This window comes from Mastigoproctus giganteus, chromosome 9 (genome assembly GCF_048544385.1).
Source record: "Mastigoproctus giganteus isolate SK-2022 chromosome 9, ASM4854438v1, whole genome shotgun sequence".
Taxonomy (NCBI): domain Eukaryota; kingdom Metazoa; phylum Arthropoda; class Arachnida; order Uropygi; family Thelyphonidae; genus Mastigoproctus; species Mastigoproctus giganteus.
Window position 1 is genome coordinate 65,276,031 of NC_143583.1, and position 22,023 is coordinate 65,298,053.

The following is a 22,023-nucleotide window of genomic DNA, read 5'->3' on the forward strand; positions in this document are numbered from 1 at the left end:
AAAGATTCTGTTTACCCTCGAGAGGAACTTCTTGGTGAGTTCCCTTTTAGTAGAGTCTGTTCACCGATCCTTCCATTCCTGTAGGAGGTGGATAAGCAGTCTAGTTTTTTCAAGCTTCCTGTTGTTGACGAGGTCCAACGTATAGTTTAGAACAGTACACGGTATTTCTATTGCCATATTATATGTCAGTGCGCATCTAATGACTTCCAAGTCCAGCGCTTTTTGTACCAAACTGATGAAACACATGCGATGACCAGTATGAAGGTAGATTTGTATGTAGTAGAGGGACAGGGTCCGCTTGTTTAGCCCCCGGTCTCTCCTGGTCACTCTAGCGACCAATGCAGAATATTTCCGTATCTTTTGTTTAATATACTTTAGATGGGGCTGGAAAGACAGATTTTTGTCAATGATGATTCCGAGATATTTGATTTCTGTAGAAAGTTTCATTATGGTGCCTTGGGTTTTCACTTGCGGGGTCTGACTAGGTCGAGTCTGCCCTTCAGAAGTATTCAGCAGGTCTTATTTGGCGAAATCCACAGGCAATGGATTGTAGCCCAGTTTTGCAAAATTCCTATCGCGTGGTTGGTTTTTTCTTCGACCTGAAGAAGATAATGTACATGCTGCTGTGATAAATGCATTTATTTTTATTTTGTTGTGCTTTTTTTTTAGTTTACACGGTTATAGATGTGATGATTGTCACGCCAACTCTCAAAACTCCGTACTGCTGTTGCCATATACTATTGTGAACAAAAGGTAAAAGTCTGAGAGTCCTACTGAAACATATGAAGAAAGTTTTATTCCGACTCTTTACCAACTTTTATCAAAAACTCTCTATCTGGGGTATTATAAGCAAAAACAGGGGGGACTTATAACTCAGTCAATACCTTTAGCCTCCACCACTGTGAAAAATATCTAATTAAAGGTTTTTTATGCCTCTTCTATATTAAGCATAAGATAAAGACGGTGTACACATCAGAAGAAACTGTCTTAGTCGCAAACTCAACTAGCTTCTACATGATGGTCTGTAGGTATTTATTTTTGGTTAAAAAATTACACTTAACGGTTACTTTATTACATGCATGGTATCAACGAGTTGCCGATAGCGTACAACAGGGATGGAGTGGACGTCCAATTTACTCATTTTCTACCAACAGCAAATTTGGATGATTGCAGATATCTAATTCGACGAGCAAGCTCATTCGACCTCATCCAAGAGGTGGTGAACTGAATGGAGATGTGATGAATGGCAGGCCACCGAAGAGGGATGAATTCGCTCTCATGTTGCTAACAATTTTGGCATTCTGACATGCTACATTATCCTGCGGGAATTTCCAAATCAGTATGTGCATATATTTATTTCGCCGTATTCTGGTCCTTCGATCATCGTGATATAGCAGGAACAATATTTCTTTGGAGCAGGCAACAATTTTCTAATCCAATGGTCAGTGTTATTGTTCCTTGATGCACGTTTTATACTTTATCGTACACAGATTCCAATTAAAAAAAAAGGAATTCTTTCTATAAATATATTTATTACATTATTGTGAACGGCAGCTTCTAAACCAATGGATGGTAACTAACATCTATCATGGCCAGGGGTTCTATATTAGGGAAATTCTTTTGGTTTTCATAGACCCTTCATACTTTCTGTTGTAAGGCCTCACAATGTTTGATGAAACGAAATAAAATGCTCTTCGATTAAATCTATTTTCTTTGCTTTTTATGAGGCCTATTTTTTTCTTTTTTTCATGATAATCGCTTGAGTTGATCAATGAGGATGAGTGATTGATCCGCTAATGTTATTAGCCCCTATTAATGGTTTAATATCCTGAAAAAAAAAAAAAAAAACTTACCTAATTAATTGACAAATAATAGAATTTTTGTGATGACTTTTTTTTCCCCAAGTGGTTCCATGGTGTAATGGTTAGCATTCTGGACTTTGAATCCAGCGATCCGAGTTCAAATCTCGGTGGAACCTGCTGACAGAATTTGTTTAACTCTCCACTCATCATTGCTAGCAAGGATTCTACTCCTTCCACTTTAAATGATTTTGATAATCATAGATTCTGATAAAAAAATATTTACACCAGTGTTTTTATGTTTTCTAGTAGAAAGGTGAAGATTAGCAACTGAAACTAATACTGCTATTAGTGTATGGGGCTGTTTCTGGAATATGCGTACAAGTTTACATTTCCATGATACCGACAGGTCAACGGTTGTCATATTTTGGCTAAACACTGCTGATTACAGAACAGTGAATACATTGGAGATGTGTTTATAACTCGTTTATTTGGACTGGAATGCATATGGGCCTTGTACTTTAATAAGGTTGCCCCCTAAACATTCTCAGATAAACTGAATGAGTATCGGTTTCACATATTGGCAGATTCCGATTACATGAGTTGTCGTCTATTGACGAAAAATTGACAGGCTTGTTAAAAGATCTCAGTTCTCATTCGAAAGGAGATAGATTGTAGTAAAATTATAATAAGAAATACTAACGTGACAGTAGAGTGCAACTAGATTGACAGTATATTCTACATATTAATTATAATAACTAATAATTTATACTTGTATTCCATTGAAACGCGTGTTTCTATTATTTTTTATAGAGAGAAAATATATTTCCCACATCCAGAAAATTTTAGTATATTTTCAATTAATATAGTGATATGGCTGCTAATATTACATCATGAAACTATGCTGCCAAATGCTTTTAATTAAATCGAATATTCTTCAGAGAACACTAAATATTTTCCCGATGAATGCGTTACATTTAAAAAGTCAGTTTCGCACTAATTAGATTGTCTTTATTGATGTATAATTGCAATGGTCCTTTACTGTAATGGATAGCACTCTGAACTCAGCGATTCGACTTTGTTCCGAGTGAGACTTTTTTTTTCTACTTGATAATCATCTGCGTTGATCAGAGAGGATATGTGATCAGGTAATGTTACTAAGCACTATTAATGATTTATTGTTGATATTACGCAAAATGTCTTACCGAATTACTTGACAATTATTAGTCTTTTAGTGTGACACTAGTTACGAGTGGTTCCATGGTGTAATGGTTAGCACTCTGGACTCTGAATCCAGCGATCCGAGTTCAAGTCTCGGTGGGACCTATCAAGGATTATTTTTATCTCCCTCATCATTGCTAGCAAGTGTTTTTTTCGCTTTAGTAGTTTTTGATGATCACAGATTCTGATGAAAATTTATTTTTCTCCAGTGTTTTTTTGATTTCTGCTAGGAAAGGAATACTAGGAATTGAAACTAATATACACTCCATATGCGCCATGCGCTCTTAGTAAATGATACTAAGAGTGTATGGATTTGTTTCTGGCACATGCGTACAAATTTGCACTTCCAAGGTACTGAGAGGTCAACAGGTGTCATATTTCGGCTAAACACTGCAGAATTCTAGAATTTATATAAAAAGAAGAACGTCCTCATCTGGTTCAGTTAGAATTAATTAACAAAGAAAACAAATCTCATAAAATACAAATATTTATAGTCCACTTTCAGGAATGGCATCAACAACAGTTCTATGGTTCAAAGTTAGTCCCCATCCAGCCAGCTAAATTTAAGTCTCAGAAGAACCAGCTTTTTTTCTTTCTACCTTAGTGTGGGTGAAGCTGCTTAGCTGGTGACAGAGACCTGTTAGTATTAATATGATTTTCTGCCTTTCGTTTTTTTTTTTCTTTTTCTAGTACGAAAATCTGGAGCGCCATTACATGGACAATTTCTACACAGATCACGGATTTTTAAAAACTTTTTTTATTTTTTATTTTTAATGCATTTGATAGATTTAATTTACGAAGTCAAGTTTTCCAATTAGATTACTTTAAATTACGGTTCAACTCTGACGAAGAACAAAAACAGCAGCGCTGATTATTTATGAAAAATTTCATTTGAACATTTTAATCTAATTTTATTTTTTTATTATTAACAACTATAAGAGGAAACCAAATACCTTTATGCAGGATCGGAATTTTCTCAATCCTCACAGTCTAAGGATTATGTGATTATACAAATAAATGTCCCATGTTTAATTAAAAACTACATTAAATTTATATAAATTGATATGTATTAAAATATTGTCATGTATTCAATTCTCATTCCCAACACGACGCATCAAGAAAAGCCAGGGAAAGCCGATAGCCATCAACACCCCCAAAAACAGAACCAATGCCGCATGCTAATATGAGAACTGAAATCAATTGTCGAATAAATCCTTAAGAAACATAAAATAAATGTACAGTACGTCGAATTAAAGTATTTAAAACATAAAATTGTCTAAACTTCTTATAAGAGAACAAACGTATGCCTACGAACAGAACTTCACCCAGTTAATTGATCAAGATTAATTATTTCGTGTCAGAATAACATACCGGTTCCATGGTGTAATGGTTAGCACTCTGGACTTCGAATACAGTAGTCCGGATTCGAATGTCGGTTTGACCTCGAAACTCTATCATTTTTTATCTCCTATTTTTGGGGGGGGGGGGGTAAATATTCCTAAACAACTCTAATGAAAAATTTATGTTACTTTATGTATAGGCCGTGGATGCTTTTTGTTTAATTCGTTTTATTAAACGTATTAGAATGTTCCAGTTTTAAATTTATTTATTTTTATAGAAATTCCAAAGCGTTTCTGTAAGTTTGGTTTTAAATTATTTTCACAACACTTATTCTAGCATTAACTTACCACAAATACAAATTTTGATGACATTCTTAATGATTTTCCTAAGAGAAAATGCTGATTAAAAAAATTAGATTGAAAATTTTTATTTTTGAAATAAAACTGCTAAATTCTATATGCATTACGTATGTATATTTTTCTCGGTTGATGTGTTTCCGCAGACCTTTAAAAAAGAAAGTGGGAGAGAGAGAGAAAAGCAAAAGGCTTGTGATATAAGTTTATCAGTTTCGGAAATATGATTATCTACAAATTGAGCTGTGTTTTATATTATGGGTAAAGGATTAAAAGTAAGGTTAAAAATCATTAACGATTAGTAGCTAAAGGATTAAAAGTAAGGTTAAAAAACATTAACGATTAGTAGCTAAAGAATCTTTATGGTTAGCTGGTTACAGTGGTTCCAGTCTGCAATATTCCAGTCCTACGCTCTTTCTTCTGTTTTCAGAACACTGCATGGCTGCCTATGTTTTTCAGAGGACAAAATCATTTTGCATATTCCCCCATCACCCAAATAAATATCCTGTTTTATAGTTAGGCAATGACACAGCTGTTTTCATTAAAGTTAACTAAATAACCAATATTTAATAAATTAAAGCCAAGTTTTTCTCCACGAAACGTTTGAAATATAATGTGTCAATATTGGGAATGTAGTAGAAGAAGGTGATCCACGTAGTTCTTGCTTACCGCTCTCAATCTTTAAAAAAAAAGATTAGTCTACTTTTCTTATATCTGTACTTCCATTAATTTTCCTTAAAGTTTTTGTACTCGGAGACGGCTTCGTCGTCGGCCAATCTCATGCTGCTGTATATCGTTTTATCATTAGCATTAGTAGAGGCATATGGTGCAAGAAAGTAAGTTTATGGAGCATCAGCCAAAAAAAATAAAATAAATATAACCTCCCATTTCACCCCTCCATTCGTTCCAAATGCCTGTCCAGCTCAACCTTAAATTTATTTAGGCTATCAACTTCCACAACAAAAGATGGAAGTCTGTTCCACCAATCAACTATAAGCTGGCTAAAGGCAAATTTCCGCACATCTATTCTACAACTGTCTTTCCTCAATTTGAATCTGTAAACCCTCAGGTTCTTAATCTGAGCAAGAGGAAGAATACCATCAGCAATCAGCTTGCTGAACCCATTCAAGGCCTTATACACCTCAATCAGATCACCTTGCAGGTGTCTACTCTCCAGCCGGGAGCTGCAATTTGCAGAAATTAAGCCTTTCTTGGTAAGAGCACCCCTTTGTTCCCCTCACCAATCTTGTCCATCTTTGTGCTCGTTCAAGCAACTCTACATCCTTCGTAAAATGAGGCCTCTAGACCTGTACGCAATACTATAGGTGTGTCCTGACCATTGCCTTGTATAACGGGATAATCACCTCCCTGTCACTGCTAGCAAAATTCCTATATGTCATTGACAAGACTCCATGACCTACCCTGGCAGGCCCTCTGCACTGATTAGCAAACTTTATATTTGACTGCAATTACCCCCATGTATTTTTTACTTTCCACTTCTCTGAGTGTAGTACCACACAGTTGGTACGGTTCTCTTCGGTTATTGCTACCCGCATGCAGTAGTTTGCATTTGTCAATGTTAAACTTCAGTTGCCACTTTTCAGCCCATTTTTCCAACTTATCTAGATCCAGTTGGAGTAGCATACTGTCTTTACTGCTGTTAACAACCCTGCTGACGTTTGTATCATCTGGAAACTTGGACATTAAACCTGATATACCTTCATTAAAGCATTGAGAAATATGCAAAACAACAATGGGCCCAACACCGAATCCTGGGATACTCCAATAATAACATTTGTCCACGAAGAGCAGTGTCCATTGATTACCACTTTCACTCAGTCATCCCTTATCCATTTTAGCAACTTACCCGTAATGCCATACCTGTCCAATTTGTACAGCAGTCTTCTATGTGCAACAGTATCAAAAGCTTTCCTGAAATCCACGTATATGATATCAGAATTATTTTTGGCATTCAATTCCATTCTGAGCAGATCGGAGTATCCAATCAAATTGGTCAGACAAGACCTCCTTTCAACAAACCCATGCTCGGTCTTAACTATTACTGCAGTCTAGTCTAGATGATCCTGCAATGCTTCTTTAACCAGTGACTCTTTAACCAGAGTTTTGCTCTGAGGTACCTGTGTTTTATAGTATAACACTCACGTTTATTTATAAATGAAAATATCATCATCTCCTTACTAAACTCAATGCTGCACTGATTTCTTATACCCTAATTAATTTATGATCAAAATACGTTTACATTATTCTTTTTTCATTCCTTTTTTATCTGCGGGACGTGAATAAGAACAACTACTCGGTCCATAGTGTGAATTTCCATATGCTTTTTACTGCCACACAACTCTGTTGTCAGATGTGCTGTCCTTCGGTCGAAACCCAGATTTAAGCTGGTGGTCATTAATCAGAAAAACATTCCTTACAACAGTTCGATATGTTTGCTTTTTGAGCCACTTGTTCAATAAATATTGAACTTTTAGTAATTATTTGTTGTCATTATATGTTTCATGATTCCATTTAAACACAGCGGTTCCATGGTGTAACGGTTAGCACTCTGGACTTTGAATCCAGCAATCCGAGTTCAAATCTCGGTGGAACCTGATTTTTTCTTTCCGTTTCTTTATGGTTTATAAAACTGAGCTATTTGTTTGTTTATGTTAACAGCGTTTTTTTTTGCTTCCTCATAACATTTTTGAAACAGCTGTTATCGATGTCGTTCTCAGGCAGCTCACTGGAAATAAATTGCAATACAGTAATACTTCCTGGAAGCTAAGTCAGCAAGCTATAAGAAGATAACGTGCATGCTGTTATGATGAATGCATTTATTTATTTTTTTTTTTTTTTGTGCACTTTCGTTTTCAAGTTTATAGCCGTGATGATCACACAAATTGTAAAACATCAGTACTGCTGGTGTTATAAACTGCTCTGACCAAACGGTAGAAGTCTAACTCCTACTCAGACTCATGAAAAAAGTTTACTAACTAATTTTTATCGAAAAACACCCCAAATTGTGCATTATACAGGGTGTTTCAGTTAAACGTTTCAGAACTTCTAAGAGGGGTAGGGTACATCCTGACAACTCGAAATCATATAGCAATATGGGGTCGGAAATGCTTTCCTGAAGCGGTGTTGTACACAGAAGCACCATAAAAAGAAAAGAGACTGTAAGTGAGAAATCGTTTTAATAATACATGAAAAGAAGCAAAAGGTACATGGATTAAAGTAAGTGTTCGAAGTTTCTTTCACGGGCTACAATGCACGCCTCACATCTCCCACGCATGGACATCCGAACATTCTGGAATACTCCAGGCGAATTTCGAATTTCTTCGGCAGCTACTGCGATTCTTGCAACCAGCTCCTCAGCATTGTCAACAGGGGTGTCATTGGCCGACCGGGCTAGCCAGGTGGGTAAAGTGCCTGCCTGGCAACCCAAAGGTCGCGGGTTCGATTCCCGCCTCGGGCTTGGATCAAAGTACTGCAAAAACCTTGAGAGGTGCATTATGGCCACAGAAGCCTATGCGCCAACAACTACCAAAAAAAAAAAAAAAAAAAAAAAAAAACAGGGGTGTCATAAACTAGCGATTTCATATGACCCCAGAAATAAAAATCAAGACATGATAGGTCGGCTGACCGAGCAGGCCAACGCACGGGACCACCACGTCCGATCCACTGTTGACCAAATGTGACATCCAGGTAGTTACGAACATCTCCGCTATAATGGGCAGGGGCTCCATCGTGTTGGAACCACATTGTCTGTTGCGTCGATGCAGAAATCTGTTCATCTCTCAAAAGTTGTGGCAATACTTGCTGCAGAAAGATCAAGTAGATAGGTCCGGTTAGACGACACGGTAACAGGTAAGTTCCGATGAGGTGATCTCCCATAATACCGGCCCATACATTGACCGAAAATCGAATCTGTGCTGCACGACGTCGTATTGCATGCGGGTTCTCGACCGGCCAGATATGGTCGTTATGCGTGTTGAAAATTCCTTCCCTTGTGAAGGATGCCTCATCGGAAAACAACACTTCAGCAGGAAAAAGGGGATTTGTAGCACATTTTCCAAGGTATCACTGTGCGAAAGCAATATGAGGTTGAAGAAACTTCGAACACTTACTTTAATCCATGTACCTTTTGCTTCTTTTCATGTATTATTAAAACGATTTCTCACTTACGGTCTCTTTTCTTTATGGTGCTTCTGTGTACAACACCGCTTCAGGAAAGCATTTCCGACCCCACATTGCTATATGATTTCGAGTTGTCAGGATGTACCCTACCCCTCTTAGAAGTTCTGAAACGTTTAACTGAAACACCCTGTATACTAAACACAGAGCAACGTTATCACAGCCAGTACCTGTAGCCTCCACTACTCTGAGAAAACTACACTTTAAAGGTGATTGTCAGAGTCCCAGATTGAACCACTTTTTCATAAAGTCTGTACGAATTTATTTTTTGTTGAAGCATTAAAGTCATCCTCTACTTTATTACCTGGTATAATCTCAACGACGTGTCGAAAGCATAACAAAAGGATGCTGGCCTAAGTGGACTCATTTGCTACACCAGTTATTGATAATTTGGACAGTTCTAAGTATCTAATCTGAAACGTTTTTTTTTTTTAATCTGAATCTCAATCCACCTCATCCAAGAGATGGTCAAATGGACTGAGATCTGATTAGTGGGGAGGTCACCGAACTAGTTTGAAATCGTCCTCATACTCCTGAACAAATTGTGATCAATTTCGGCATTCCAAGATGATGCTGGGAGGAAAATTCCTTCGCAGGTGGATACATTGCAACCAAGTAAGGATGCGCCTGGTCGGTTGTCGTTATTTGTTAGGAGCATCAGTAAACTACACCATGGTGTAATTTCGTATGTGATTTTGTGGGGGGCGATATAAGCCACAGTTTATCCGGCTATTTTATACGCTGCTGAAATTTGGGCATTTGCGTCGCCTTCACTTCAAAAACCGGTGTTCTCGTGTGAATACTGGACCCTGAAATGGGCCACAAATAAGCATCGCCGACCCCCTCAATTGAGAACAACTGACATGGCTGAGCAGCTAAATGTACCCAGGCTCCCGAGGTTAATTGACAGCAGGCGTTTAATGACTTCAGAAAAAATGTACACAGGAGTGATAAATGCCCCAAACATCTGGGATTTCTGTCAGTTGCACAATCTTACGCCATCCTTGAGGTCAAAGCCCACACTGATCCTTAAATACAACCGGTTGAAACTGTGTAGTCGGTTCCTACCTGCCCAGGCACTCCCCAAAATTCAGGCACTGCTCCGTCTTGGAGTCGACCTTCAGAAATTAGCTACCGACTACAAATACCGTCACATGCTCCTCGAGTGGATTCCATCTGTGGAACTGGGATAATTTCCTCCATATGACGTTTAGTCCTCATTTTTCATTATTATAATTTACATGTTTGTAACTCATAATTTACATGTAACGGTTTTTTTTGCCAATTAATTTCATTTATAATTTCATTTATAATGTAAAACTCCTGGCCATGTCGCCCTGTTGAGTATTATTTTCTCTAGTACATGTCCTGTACTTATTAGCAATAAAGAATTTATTTATTTATTTATTTATTTATAACAAGTAATAACATTAAAAAATGTTATTACTTGTTATTTTTTTGTTGCTGCTTTGTTTGTTTTGACTTCCACCCTACTGAAGTCACAATCCCACCCCACAAATGCAAATCTGACTGCAATTCACAGGGAATTCTAGACTCTAGGGTGTGTAAAGCGGGTGTTAGCAGAACATTAAATACACATTTTTTTTATAAAAGAAATAACGAACCTTTGAACATTATATACGCTATTTACATAGAAAAAAAAATTACATACAAACATACCAATTTCCATATATTTGAACCACACTGCAGTACACTCTCTGTCTCATGAATTATTCTCAATTTACAAATTATTAACATCAGTTTGTATCAGTTGAATCTTACTTATTTTGAATCATCAATGATTACTCCATCATTCTCCGCCATTACCAAATTTTTATCACTTACATCAGTAAAACTCATTTCAACTCATATTGCGCTTTCTATATTTTTTACTAGCCTTTAACCATTGAAATGTACTATAAATGGTATCTTCTTACCTCAATAATATTCACTATAGATCACCCACTCTACCTTAATTACTCTCTAGTTATCATCTTAGTCATCCCTCTTAACTCATGAAGTTTCTCTATTAATAAACTTTCTTTCTCTATGCACCTCACCTGGTATGTTAACTTGTGTTGTCACCTGGTCTAAATTAATGATATAGGTTAATACATCCTTATAGTACTATCCCTGTAAATATAATTTCTTTACTAATTCCTTTATACTATTACTTTCTTTTTGTTACTCCTGTAACACCCTTACATTATTTCATAATCATTTAGCATTCATAACAAATTATCTCAACCTGACTAACTAATCTGCCTAATACAACATGAATGTTCCTTTTTTTAAGGACAATCACTCAATTCCTTACAGAGCTAGATTATGAGTCCTTGAGTTCAGGGTTCAATAAAAAAACGGGAACAGACTTACGTCCCTAAATGGCCGCTACTTCCAATTCCCTTTGGGTTCAGGCTTCCTTCATAGCAGAGAGGCTTTCTTCCATTTCTTAATGGCAGACGGGCTTTCTTTCTCTTCTTGGCTCACATGTCTTTAAACTCAACTTAACTTCCTTTCATTTCACTTCACTGCCTTCACTTCCTATCACTGCCTTCCGATGCCGGATATGACTTTCTTTTTCTCACTTTTTTTTCTCCTTCTTCATCTTGCTACAACAATTTGTGAACTCCGACCACCAAAAAAATCTACTTCCACATCAACCCGAAAACTCACGACTTTCTGTCCTTCTACACAGATCAGTGATGTATTTAAATTTATTTTTTTATCTTTAATGTATTTGACAGATTTCGAAGTCAATTTTTCGAATTAGATAATATTAAATGACAGTTCACCTTTGGCGAAGAACAAATACAACATTTCTGATTATTTAAAAAAATTTCTTTAGAACATTTTAAACTATTTATTCTTTTTTTTAGCATGAGCTCCAAATCCATTGATAGGCAGAGAACTTCGCCCATTTAGTTGTGCTAAGCTTTTTCATTACTAATTAGTGCAAAGGTTCACTTACTGGTACCATGGTACAATGGTTAGCACTCCACTTGATCTAGAATCTGCTTAATCCTTGTTTTTTAAAACTCCCTTGATCGAAAGCAAATGATCCCACTTAAAAGGTTTTCGAATTTTTACGAATTCTTCTAACAAAAAAATTACATTTTTTATCAATATCTTTATTGCATAGTTGTGAACTTGTAACCCGGTGGATGTCTAGCATAGCCACCGAGTCTACACCAGGTCCGCAGGACCGTCTTATGGTTTTCTAGGTGAGCTCAATCCCCAATTCCTACGCACAGATCTTTGCCCAATTAGAACTTTTGGCTTTGAATCAGGTAATCCGATTTCTATACAAGACTGACTGACATATTTTCTATGCATATTCGATCTACCAGTCGACCCAGATCGATCATTTCCCATCATTTGGTGAAATCAATCCTGTTTATACGTAGAACTTAGATTTGCGGAGGTTCATCCAGGTTTCGTAATTTTTATTCCGTACTTTTTGTTCATTATGTTAGTCTCATTATTAATCGATGACGAGCTTCTTAATTTTTTTTAAAATATAAATACAGTTTTTAAAAGTTTGCAACCGTATTTATAGCATACATACATCTCAATCCACATATACATATTCGCATATTCATATACATCGCATATACATATTCGCATATTCTTACACAAATTATCAGAATTAAGAAAAAATTACATAAAATAGTATTAAAATTAGACTATAGCGGGGATTATTAGAAGTTATTTTTTCATAAATCGGGTCACAGGTCTTTGAATCCACCGATCGAAGTTCGAACTGGTTAATATCTTCTCATTAAAGTTTTCTTTTCCGTCTTTCTTTCTCATGATCACTGACTCAGTTTTTCAGCACTATAGGCAAACGAAGCAGAGAAAGAATAAGAACAGCATGGAAAGATGATCAATCATACCAGTAGTTCTATTTGTGCAATATCAATCCCCGATATGCTATGTGTGAGAGTACCGTCTTCTATTCTCTTGGCTGACGATCGTTGGGAAATTCGATTTGGTCTCTTTATGTACAAGTTGTCTCAACGGTTTTAATGGATCTCATTTGTCAAGAGATGAAAAAAAACAAAACAAAAACGAATAGCAGACAGTCCCATGTCCCTTGAATGCCCAATAAATAATATACTTTCAATTCATCCCATAAATGAACCAATTCATATTAAAAACATCAGTGATTATTTGCAAAAAATTATTTAAAAAATTAGATCCATGTTTTGTTTGGAAGAGAAAATCTTTATTAAAACTTCACGCAGAATACTTTATTTACCTAATTGGTTGCGTACTTCAGCCGCTAATGTTCAATTTTCAATCAGTGGTTCCATGGTGTAATGGTTAGCATTCTGGACTCTGAATCCAGTGATCCGAGTTCAAATCTCGGTGGAACCTGTTCTTTCATTGTTTTGTTATTTTTCTATGTTTAATATTTTGAAATCAGTGCCGTTGATGTTAACAGATTTTTTGCTCCCTTATATTTAAGCAGCTCTTATCGTTCTCGGTCGTGAGCAGCTTGCTTCAAATAAATTGCAATAATACGTCTTGATAAGAGAAGTCTGAAGAAGATAAAGGTGTAAAGTGTATTGATGTCAACAGGCACCAGAGGTTTCCCTCATCTCTGCGTTGCTTTCATTGTAGCTGTACGAGTTCATTGGGAAGGCCAGAGATTTAAAAGTTTGTGGATTTTGTAAATGTTTAGTGTTGTGTATTGTTGTTCATCTGCCCGTACTGTGGCTCAACGTTGCCCACACTTGGCCTCGTTGAGGCAGACCAGGTACACAGTAGTTTGAAATTTTTACTCTGTCAGGCTCTGCCACCTAGTTTCCTGAGATTTCAGTGATTAGGTCCTAAAAAAAAACTCAGTGACGGTGAGCGCTGGAATAAGGAAAAACCAAATGAGGTTTACGCGGTTTAATTTGGACGAAATTAAGTTTTTACAGTTTGTGTGGGGTTATACGCTGGCGTATTAGGCAGATTATGGGGGGAGACTGAAGGCTGGAGGGAAAAGACAGAAGTATGGGGATGACAGAGAAGATGATCCCAGGATGTTCAGTGAGGCAGGACCGTGCCCCACCAGGAGAAGAATGACGGTTCGCAGGGGAATGGGAGTAAAGGTACCAGGCAAGAGAGCCCGGTACAGATCTCCATCAGGCATTGGAATTAAAGAACACATAAAGAGTCCAAGCGATTTGAACCAGGTATTCGTTGGTGATCGGGTTCAATGTAGGAAGCAAATCTAGTCGTAAGGTCATACATGGGGCAAGTCGTCTCGTCCTGTGGTTGGTCATGTAACCTGTTCAGGTCGCCCACTGTGCATGTTATGAGAATGTTGCCCTTGGGTCCTGGTGATATCATTTTCCTCTGCACTAGTTCGTGCTTTGGCCATTTGGTTTAGCCGTCCCACTAGTGGTTCAGTGCGAATAATTTTTATCCAGTTCATGCCAAGTCCTGTGTCAGTTTGTCTAGTTCAGACTTAGGTCTTCCTGGTTGTCAGTTCCCTCGTAAACAAGGCTAGATGATGGCCATTTTTCGTGGTTGTAGGTTATTTTGATGTGGTTTTCTTGCGTATTACAATTTTCTCTAGTCCTAGTTTTGTGATTCGTCATCAGCTTCCAGATTCTCTGCATGGTGGTTTGCTATAAGTGCTCTTCTTCTAGCGAAGAGTTTCTGTGCAAAGGTGGTAAGGGCTTTGTATTCATGTTCCGAGTCGACAAGGTGCTGTTCCATATTCTGCGGGAAGTAGGTGATAGCAGTGGTGAAAATACATCGTAGGTCCTCATAATAGTTGCAGTCGTGTATGAGATGCTGTCATGTTCCCTCGCGGCCACAGAGGCATCAGGGATCCTCAGTGATTCGGAAGCTAGACAATTTAGCATTAAATGGTCTGTGACCGATGAGCAGAAAGGTGACGTGGACCCCGATTGGAACCAAGTCCAGGGTTTTGGAAAGACTCTGTTTACGCTCGGGAGGAACTTCTTGGTGATTTCACCTGTAGTAGAGTCTGTCCGCCGATCCTGCCATTCCTGTAGGAGGTGGATAAGCAGTCTAGTTTTTTCAAGCTTCCTGTCGTTGACGAGGTTCAACGTATAGTTTAAAATAGTACACGGTATTTCAATTACCATATTATATGTCAGGACGCATCTAATGACTTCCAAGTCCAGCGCTTTTTGTACCAAACTGGTGAAGCATATGCGATGACCGGTATGAAGGTAGATTTTTACTGTAGTAAAGGGACAGGGTCTGCTTGTTTAGCCCCCGGTCTCTCCTGGTCACTCTTGCGACCAATGCAGAATATATCCGTATCTTTTTTTTAATGTACTTTAGATGGGGCTGGAAAGGCAGATTTTTGTCAATGATGATTCCGAGATATTTGATTTCTGTAGAAAGTTTCATTATGGTGCCTTGGATTTTCACTTGCGGGGTCTGACTAGGTCGAGTCTGCCCTTCAGAAGTATTCAGCAGGTCTTATTTGGCGAAATCCACAGGCAATGGATTGTAGCCCAGTTTTGCAAAATTCCTATCGCGTGGTTGGTTTTTTCTTCGACCTGAAGAACATAACGTACATGCTGCTGTGATAAATGCATTTATATTTATTTTGTTGTGCTCTTTCGTTTACACAGCTATAGACGTGATGATTGTCACGCCAACTCTCAAAACTCCGCACTGCTGTTGCCATATACTATTGTGAACAAAAGGTAAAAGTCTGAGTCCTACTGAGACATATGGAGAAAGTTTTATTCCGACTCTTTTCCAATTTGTATCAAAAACTCTCTATCTGGGGTATTATAAGCAAAAACAGAGAGGAACTATAACTCAGTCAATACTTTTAGCCTCCAACACTGTGAAAAATAACTAATCAAAGGTTTTTAACACCTCTTTTATATTAAGCAAAAGATAAAGACGGTGTACACTTCAGAAGAAACTGTCTTAGTCGCAAACTCAACTAGCTTCTACATGATGGTGTGTAGGTATTTATTTTTGTTTGAAAAATTACACTTAACGGCAACTTTATTACATGCATGGTCTCAACGAGTTGTCGATAGCGTACAACAGGGATGCAGATCCAATTTACTCATTTTCGAAGAACACCAAATTTGGATGACCGCAGATATCTAATTCGACGAGCAAGCTCATTCGACTTCATCCAAGAGGTGGTAAACTGAACTGAGATGTGATGAATGGCAGGCCACCGAAGAGGGATGAATTCGCTCTCATGTTGCAAACAATTTTGGCATTCTTACATGCTACATGATCCTGCGGGAAGAATCCGTTTGCAGCTGGATAAACTGCAACCATGTAGTGATGTGTCTGGTCGGAAAAATTTCCAAATTAGCATGGGCACATCTTTATTTCGCCGTATTCTGGTTCTTCGATCATCCTGATATAGCAGGAACAATATTTCTTTGGAGCAGGCAACAATTTTCTAATCCGATGGTCAGTGTTATTGTTCCTTGATGCACGTTTTACACTTTATCGTACACAGATTCCAATTAAAAAAAAGGAATTCTTTTATTGCATTATTGTGAACAGCAGCTTCTAAACCAATGGATGGTAACTAACATCTATCATGGCCAGAGGTTCTATATTGGGGAAATTCTTTTGGTTTTCATAGACCCTTTACTTTTTATTTTCTTTACTTTTTATGAGGCCTACTTTTTTATTTTTTTCACGATAATCACTTGAGTTGATCAATGAGGATGAGTGATTGATTCGCTAATGTTATTAGGCTTTATTAATGGTTTAGTACTGGTATTGCGCTCGTGTATCCTGAAAAAAAAAAAAAAAAAAAAAAGTATGTAATTATTTGACAAATAATAGCATTTTAGTGAGGTATTTTTCTCAAGTGGTTCCATGGTGTAATGGTTAGCACTCTGGACTCTGAATCCAGCGATCCGAGTTCAAATCTCGGTGGAACCTGCTGACAGGCTTTTTTTAACTCTCCACTCATCATTGCTAGCAACGGTTCTTCTCCTTCCACTTTAAATTATTTTGATAATTATAGATTCTGATAAAAAAAATTTACACCAGTGTTTTTCTGTTTTCTACTAGAAAGACGAAGATTAGAAAATGAAACTAATACTGCTATTAGTGTAATGGGGCTGTTTCTGGAATATGCGTACAAGTTTACATTTCCACGATACCGACAGGTCAGCGGTTGTCATATTTTGGCTAAACACTGCTGATTACAGAACAGTGAATACATTGGAGATGTGTTTATAACTCGTTTATTTGGACTGGAATGGATATGGGCCTTGTAATTTAATAAGGTTGCCCCCTAAACACATTCAGATAAACTGAACGAGTATCGGTTTCACATATCGGCAGATTCCGATTACATGAGTTGTCGTCTATTGACTCAAAATTGACAGCCTTGTTAAAGGTTCTCAGTTCTCATTCGAAAGGAGATAGATTGTAGTAAAATTATAATAAGAAATACTAATGTGACATTAGAGTGCAACTAGATTGACAGTATATTCAACATATTAATTATAATAACTAATAATTTATACTTGTATTCCATTGAAAGCATGTTTCTATTATTTTTTATAGAGAGAAAATATATTTCCCACATCCAGAAAATTTTAATATATTTTTAATTAATATAGTGATATGGCTGCTAATATTACATCATAAAACTATGCTGCCAAATTCTTTTAATTAAATCGAATATTCTTCAGAGAACACTAAATATTTTCCCGACGAATGCGTTACATTTAAAAAGTCAGTTTGGCACTAATTAGATTGTCTCTATTGATGTATAATTGCAATGATTCCTTACTGTAATGGACAGCACTCTGAACTCAGCGATTCGACTTTGTTCCGAGTGAGACTTTTTTTTTCTACTTGATAATCATCTGCGTTGATCAGAGAGGATATGTGATCAGGTAATGTTACTAAGCACTATTAATGATTTATTGTTGGTATTACGCAAAATGTCTTACCGAATTACCTGACAATTATTAGTCTTTTAGTGTGACACTTGGTACAGGTGGTTCCATGGTGTAATGGTTAGCACTCTGGACTCTGAATCCAGCGATCCGAGTTCAAGTCTCGGTGGGACCTATCAAGGAATATTTTTTTCTCTCTCATCATTGCTAGCAAGTGTTCTTTCCGCTTTAGTAGTTTTTGATGATCACAGATTCTGATGAAAATTTATTTTTTCTCCACTGTTTTTCTGATTTCTGCTAGGAAAGGAATACTAGTAATTGAAACTAATATACACTCCATATACGCCATACACTCTTAGTAACTGATACTAAGAGTGGTTTTCTCATTTCTGCTAGGAAAAGAATACTAGGAATTGAAATTACTGTAGTATACACTCTCTTACACTCCATATACACCTTATACTCTTAGTATCAATTGCTAAGAGTGTATGGCGTTGTTTCTGGCACATGCGTACAAATTTGCATTTCCAAGGTACTGAGAGGTCAACAGGTGTCATATTTCGGCTAAACACTCTAGAATTCTAGAATTTTTATAAAAAGAAGAACGTCCTCATCTGGTTCAGTTAGAATTAATTAACAAACGAAAACAAATCTCATAAAATACAAATATTTATAGTCCACTTTCAGGAATGGCATCAACAACAGTTCTATGGTTCAAAGTTAGTCCCCATCCAGCCAGCTAAATTTAAGTCTCAGAAGAACCAGCTTTTTTTCTTTCTACCTTAGTGTGGGTGAAGCTGCTTAGCTGGTGCGAGAGAGACCTGTTAGTATTAAAATGATTTTTTTTTCTTTTTCGAGTACGAAAATCTGGAGTACCATTAAATGGACAAATTCTACACAGAGCACTGATTTTTTTATTTTTTATTTTTAATGCATTTGATAGATTTAATTTACGAAGTCAAGTTTTCCAATTAGATTACTTTAAATTACGGTTCAACTCTGACGAAGAACAAAAACAGCAGCGCTGATTATTTACGAAAAATTTCATTTGAACATTTTGATCTAATTTTATTCTTTTATTATTAACAACTATAAGAGGAAACCAAATACCTTTACGCAGGATCGGAATTTTCGCAATCCTCGCAGTCTAAGGATTATGTGATTATAGAAATAAATGTCCCATGTTTAATTAAAAACTACATTAAATTTATATAAATAGATACGAATTAAAATATTGTCATGTATTCAATTCTCATTCCCAACACAACACATCAAGAAAAGGCAGGGGAAGCCGATAGCCATCAACACCCCCAAAAACCCAACAAATGCCGCATCCTAATATGAGAACTAAAATCAATTGTCGAATAAATCTTTAAGAAACATAACATAAATGTACATCGAATTAAAGTATCTTAAAACATAAAATTGTCTAAACTTTTTATAAGAGGACAAACTTATGTCTACGAGCAGAACTTCACCCAGTTAGTTGATCAAGATTAATTATTTCGTGTCAGAATAGTGTGTCGGTTTCATGGTGTAATGGTTAGCACTCTCGCTTTTGAATCCAGCAATCCGAGTTCGAATCTCGGTGGAACCTGTATGAACTCATTTTTTATCTCCTATATTCGTGAAAAGACTCTAATGAAAAATTTATGTTACTTCATGTATAGGCCGTGGATGCTTTTTGTTTAATTCGTTTTATTAAACGTATTAAAATGTTCCTGTTTTAAATTTATTTATTTTTATATAAATTCCAAAGCGTTTCTGGAAGTTTGGTTTTAAATTATTTCCACAACACTTATTCTAGCATTAACTTACCAGAAATACAAATTTTGATGACATTCTTAATGATTTTCCTAACAGAAAATGCTGATTAAAAAAAATTATATTAAAAATTAGATTGAAAAATTTTATTTTATTTCAGAACACTGAATGGCTGCCGATGTTTTTCAGAGGATAAAATCATTTTGCATATTCCCCCACCACCCATAGAAATATCCTGCTTTATAGTAATGCAATGACACAGCTGTTTTCATTAAAGTTAGCTAAATAACCAATGTTTAATAAATTAAAGCCAAGTTTTTCTCCACGAAACGTTTTAAATGTAATGTGTCAATATTGGGAATGCAGTAGACGAAGGAGATCCGTGTGGTTCTTGCTTACCGCTCTCAATCTTTAAAAAAAAAGATTAGTTTACTTTTCTTATATCTGTACTTCCATTCATTTTCCTTAAAGTTTTTGTACTCGGGGACGGCTTCGTCGTCGGCCAATCTCATGCTGCTGTATATCGTTTTATCATTAGCATTAGTAGAGGCATATGATGCAAGAAAGTAAGTTTATGCAGCATCAGCCAAAAAAAATAAATAAATAAATAAATAAAACCTGCCATTTAACCCCTCCATTCGTTCCAAATGCCTGTCCAGCTCAACCTTAAATTTATTTAGTCTATCAACTTCCACAACAAAAGATGGAAGTCTGTTCAACCAATCAACTATCCGCTGGCTAAAGGCAAATTTCCGCACATCTATTCTACAACGGTCTTTCCTCAATTTGAACTGTAACCCCTCAGGTTCTTAATCTGAGCAAGAGGAAGAATTCTATCAGCAATCAGCTTGCTCAACCCACTCAAGGCCTTAAACACCTCAATCAGATCACCTCGCAGGTGCCTACTCTCCAGCCAGGCTCTGCAATTTGCAGACTTAAGCCTTTCTTGGTAAGAGCACCCCTTTGTTCCCCTCACCAATCTTGTTGCCCATCTTTGTACTCGTTCAAGCAACTCTACATCCTTCATAAAATGAGACCTTTAGACCTGTACACAGTAGTCTAGGTGTGGCCTAACCATTGCCTTGTATAACGGGATAATCACCTCCCTGTCGCTGCTAGCAAAATTCCTATATATCATTGACAAGACTCCATGACCTGCCCTGGCAGCCCCTCTGCACTGGTCAGCAAACTTCATATTTGACTGCAATTACCACCAGGTATTTTTTACTTTCCACTTCTCTGAGTGTAGTACCACACAGTTGGTACGTTTCTCTTCGGTTATTGCTACCCACATGCAGTACTTTGCATTTGTCAATGTCAAACTTCAGTTGCCACTTTTCAGCCCATTTTCCCAACTTATCTAGATCCAGTTGGAGTAGCATACTCTCTTTACTGTCGTTAACAACCCTGCTGACGTTTGTATCATCTGCAAACTTGGACATTAAGCCTGATATATCTTCATTAATATCATTGATAAATATGCAAAACAACAATGGGCCCAACACCGAATCCTGGGGAACTCCAATAATAACATTTGTCCACGAAGAGCAGTGTCCATTGATTACCACTTTCACTCAATCATTCCTTTATCTATTGTAGCAACTTACCCTTGATGCCATACCTCTCCAATTTGTACAGCAGTCTTCTATGTGCAACAGTATCAAAAACGTTCCTGAAATCCACGTATATGATATCAAAATTATTTTTGGCATTCAATTCCTTTGTGACCAGATCAGAGTATCCAATCAAATTGGTCAGACAAGGCTTCCCTTTAACAAACCCATGCTGTGTCTTAACTATTACTGCAGTCTAGTCTAGATGATCCTGCAATGCTTCTTTAACCAGTGACTCTTTAACCAGAGTTTTGCTCTGAGATACCTGTGTTTTATAGTACAACACTCGCGTTTATTTATAAATGAAAATATCATCATCTCCCTACTAAACTCAATGCTGCACTGATTTCTTATACCGTAACTAATTTATGATCAAAATACGTTTACATTATTCTTTTTTCATTCCTTTTTTATCTGCGGGACGGGAATAAGAACAACTGCTCAGTCCATAGTGTGAATTTCCATATGCTTTTTACTGCCACACAACTCTGTTGTCAGATGTGCTGTCCTTCGGTCGAAACCCAGATTTAAGCTGGTGGTCATTAAGCAGAAAAAATTCCTTACAACAGTTCGATATATTTGCTTTTTTAGCCGCTTGTTCAATAAATATTGAACTTTTAGTAATTATTTGTTGTCATTATATGTTTCATGATTCCATTTAAACACAGCGGTTCCATGGTGTAACGGTTAGCACTCTGGACTTTGAATCCAGCAATCCGAGTTGAAATCTCGGTGGGACCTGATTTTTACTTTCCGTTTCTTTATGATTTATGAAACTGAGCTATTGGTTTGTTTATGTTAACAGCGTTTTTTTTTTTTTTTTGCTTCCTCATAACATAATTGAAACAGCTGTTATCGA

At 36.8% G+C, this 22,023-nt stretch overlaps 7 non-coding genes across 7 annotated transcripts; all 7 read left to right on the forward strand.

Moving 5' to 3' along the window:
* The first annotated feature begins 1,906 nt into the window (after window positions 1-1,906).
* Window positions 1,907-1,978, forward strand: TRNAQ-UUG (transfer RNA glutamine (anticodon UUG)). Its single transcript has one exon. It is a non-coding gene; the product is annotated as a tRNA-Gln (tRNA).
* Window positions 1,979-3,053: 1,075 nt separating this feature from the next.
* Window positions 3,054-3,125, forward strand: TRNAQ-CUG (transfer RNA glutamine (anticodon CUG)). The gene has a single exon. It is a non-coding gene; the product is annotated as a tRNA-Gln (tRNA).
* A 4,132-nt stretch (window positions 3,126-7,257) lies between these two features.
* Window positions 7,258-7,329, forward strand: TRNAQ-UUG (transfer RNA glutamine (anticodon UUG)). The gene has a single exon. It is a non-coding gene; the product is annotated as a tRNA-Gln (tRNA).
* Window positions 7,330-13,219: 5,890 nt separating this feature from the next.
* On the forward strand, window positions 13,220-13,291 carry TRNAQ-CUG (transfer RNA glutamine (anticodon CUG)). The gene has a single exon. It is a non-coding gene; the product is annotated as a tRNA-Gln (tRNA).
* A 3,453-nt stretch (window positions 13,292-16,744) lies between these two features.
* Window positions 16,745-16,816, forward strand: TRNAQ-CUG (transfer RNA glutamine (anticodon CUG)). The gene has a single exon. It is a non-coding gene; the product is annotated as a tRNA-Gln (tRNA).
* Window positions 16,817-17,890: 1,074 nt separating this feature from the next.
* TRNAQ-CUG (transfer RNA glutamine (anticodon CUG)) lies at window positions 17,891-17,962 on the forward strand. The gene has a single exon. It is a non-coding gene; the product is annotated as a tRNA-Gln (tRNA).
* Window positions 17,963-21,833: 3,871 nt separating this feature from the next.
* TRNAQ-UUG (transfer RNA glutamine (anticodon UUG)) lies at window positions 21,834-21,905 on the forward strand. The gene has a single exon. It is a non-coding gene; the product is annotated as a tRNA-Gln (tRNA).
* The last annotated feature ends 118 nt before the right edge of the window (window positions 21,906-22,023 follow it).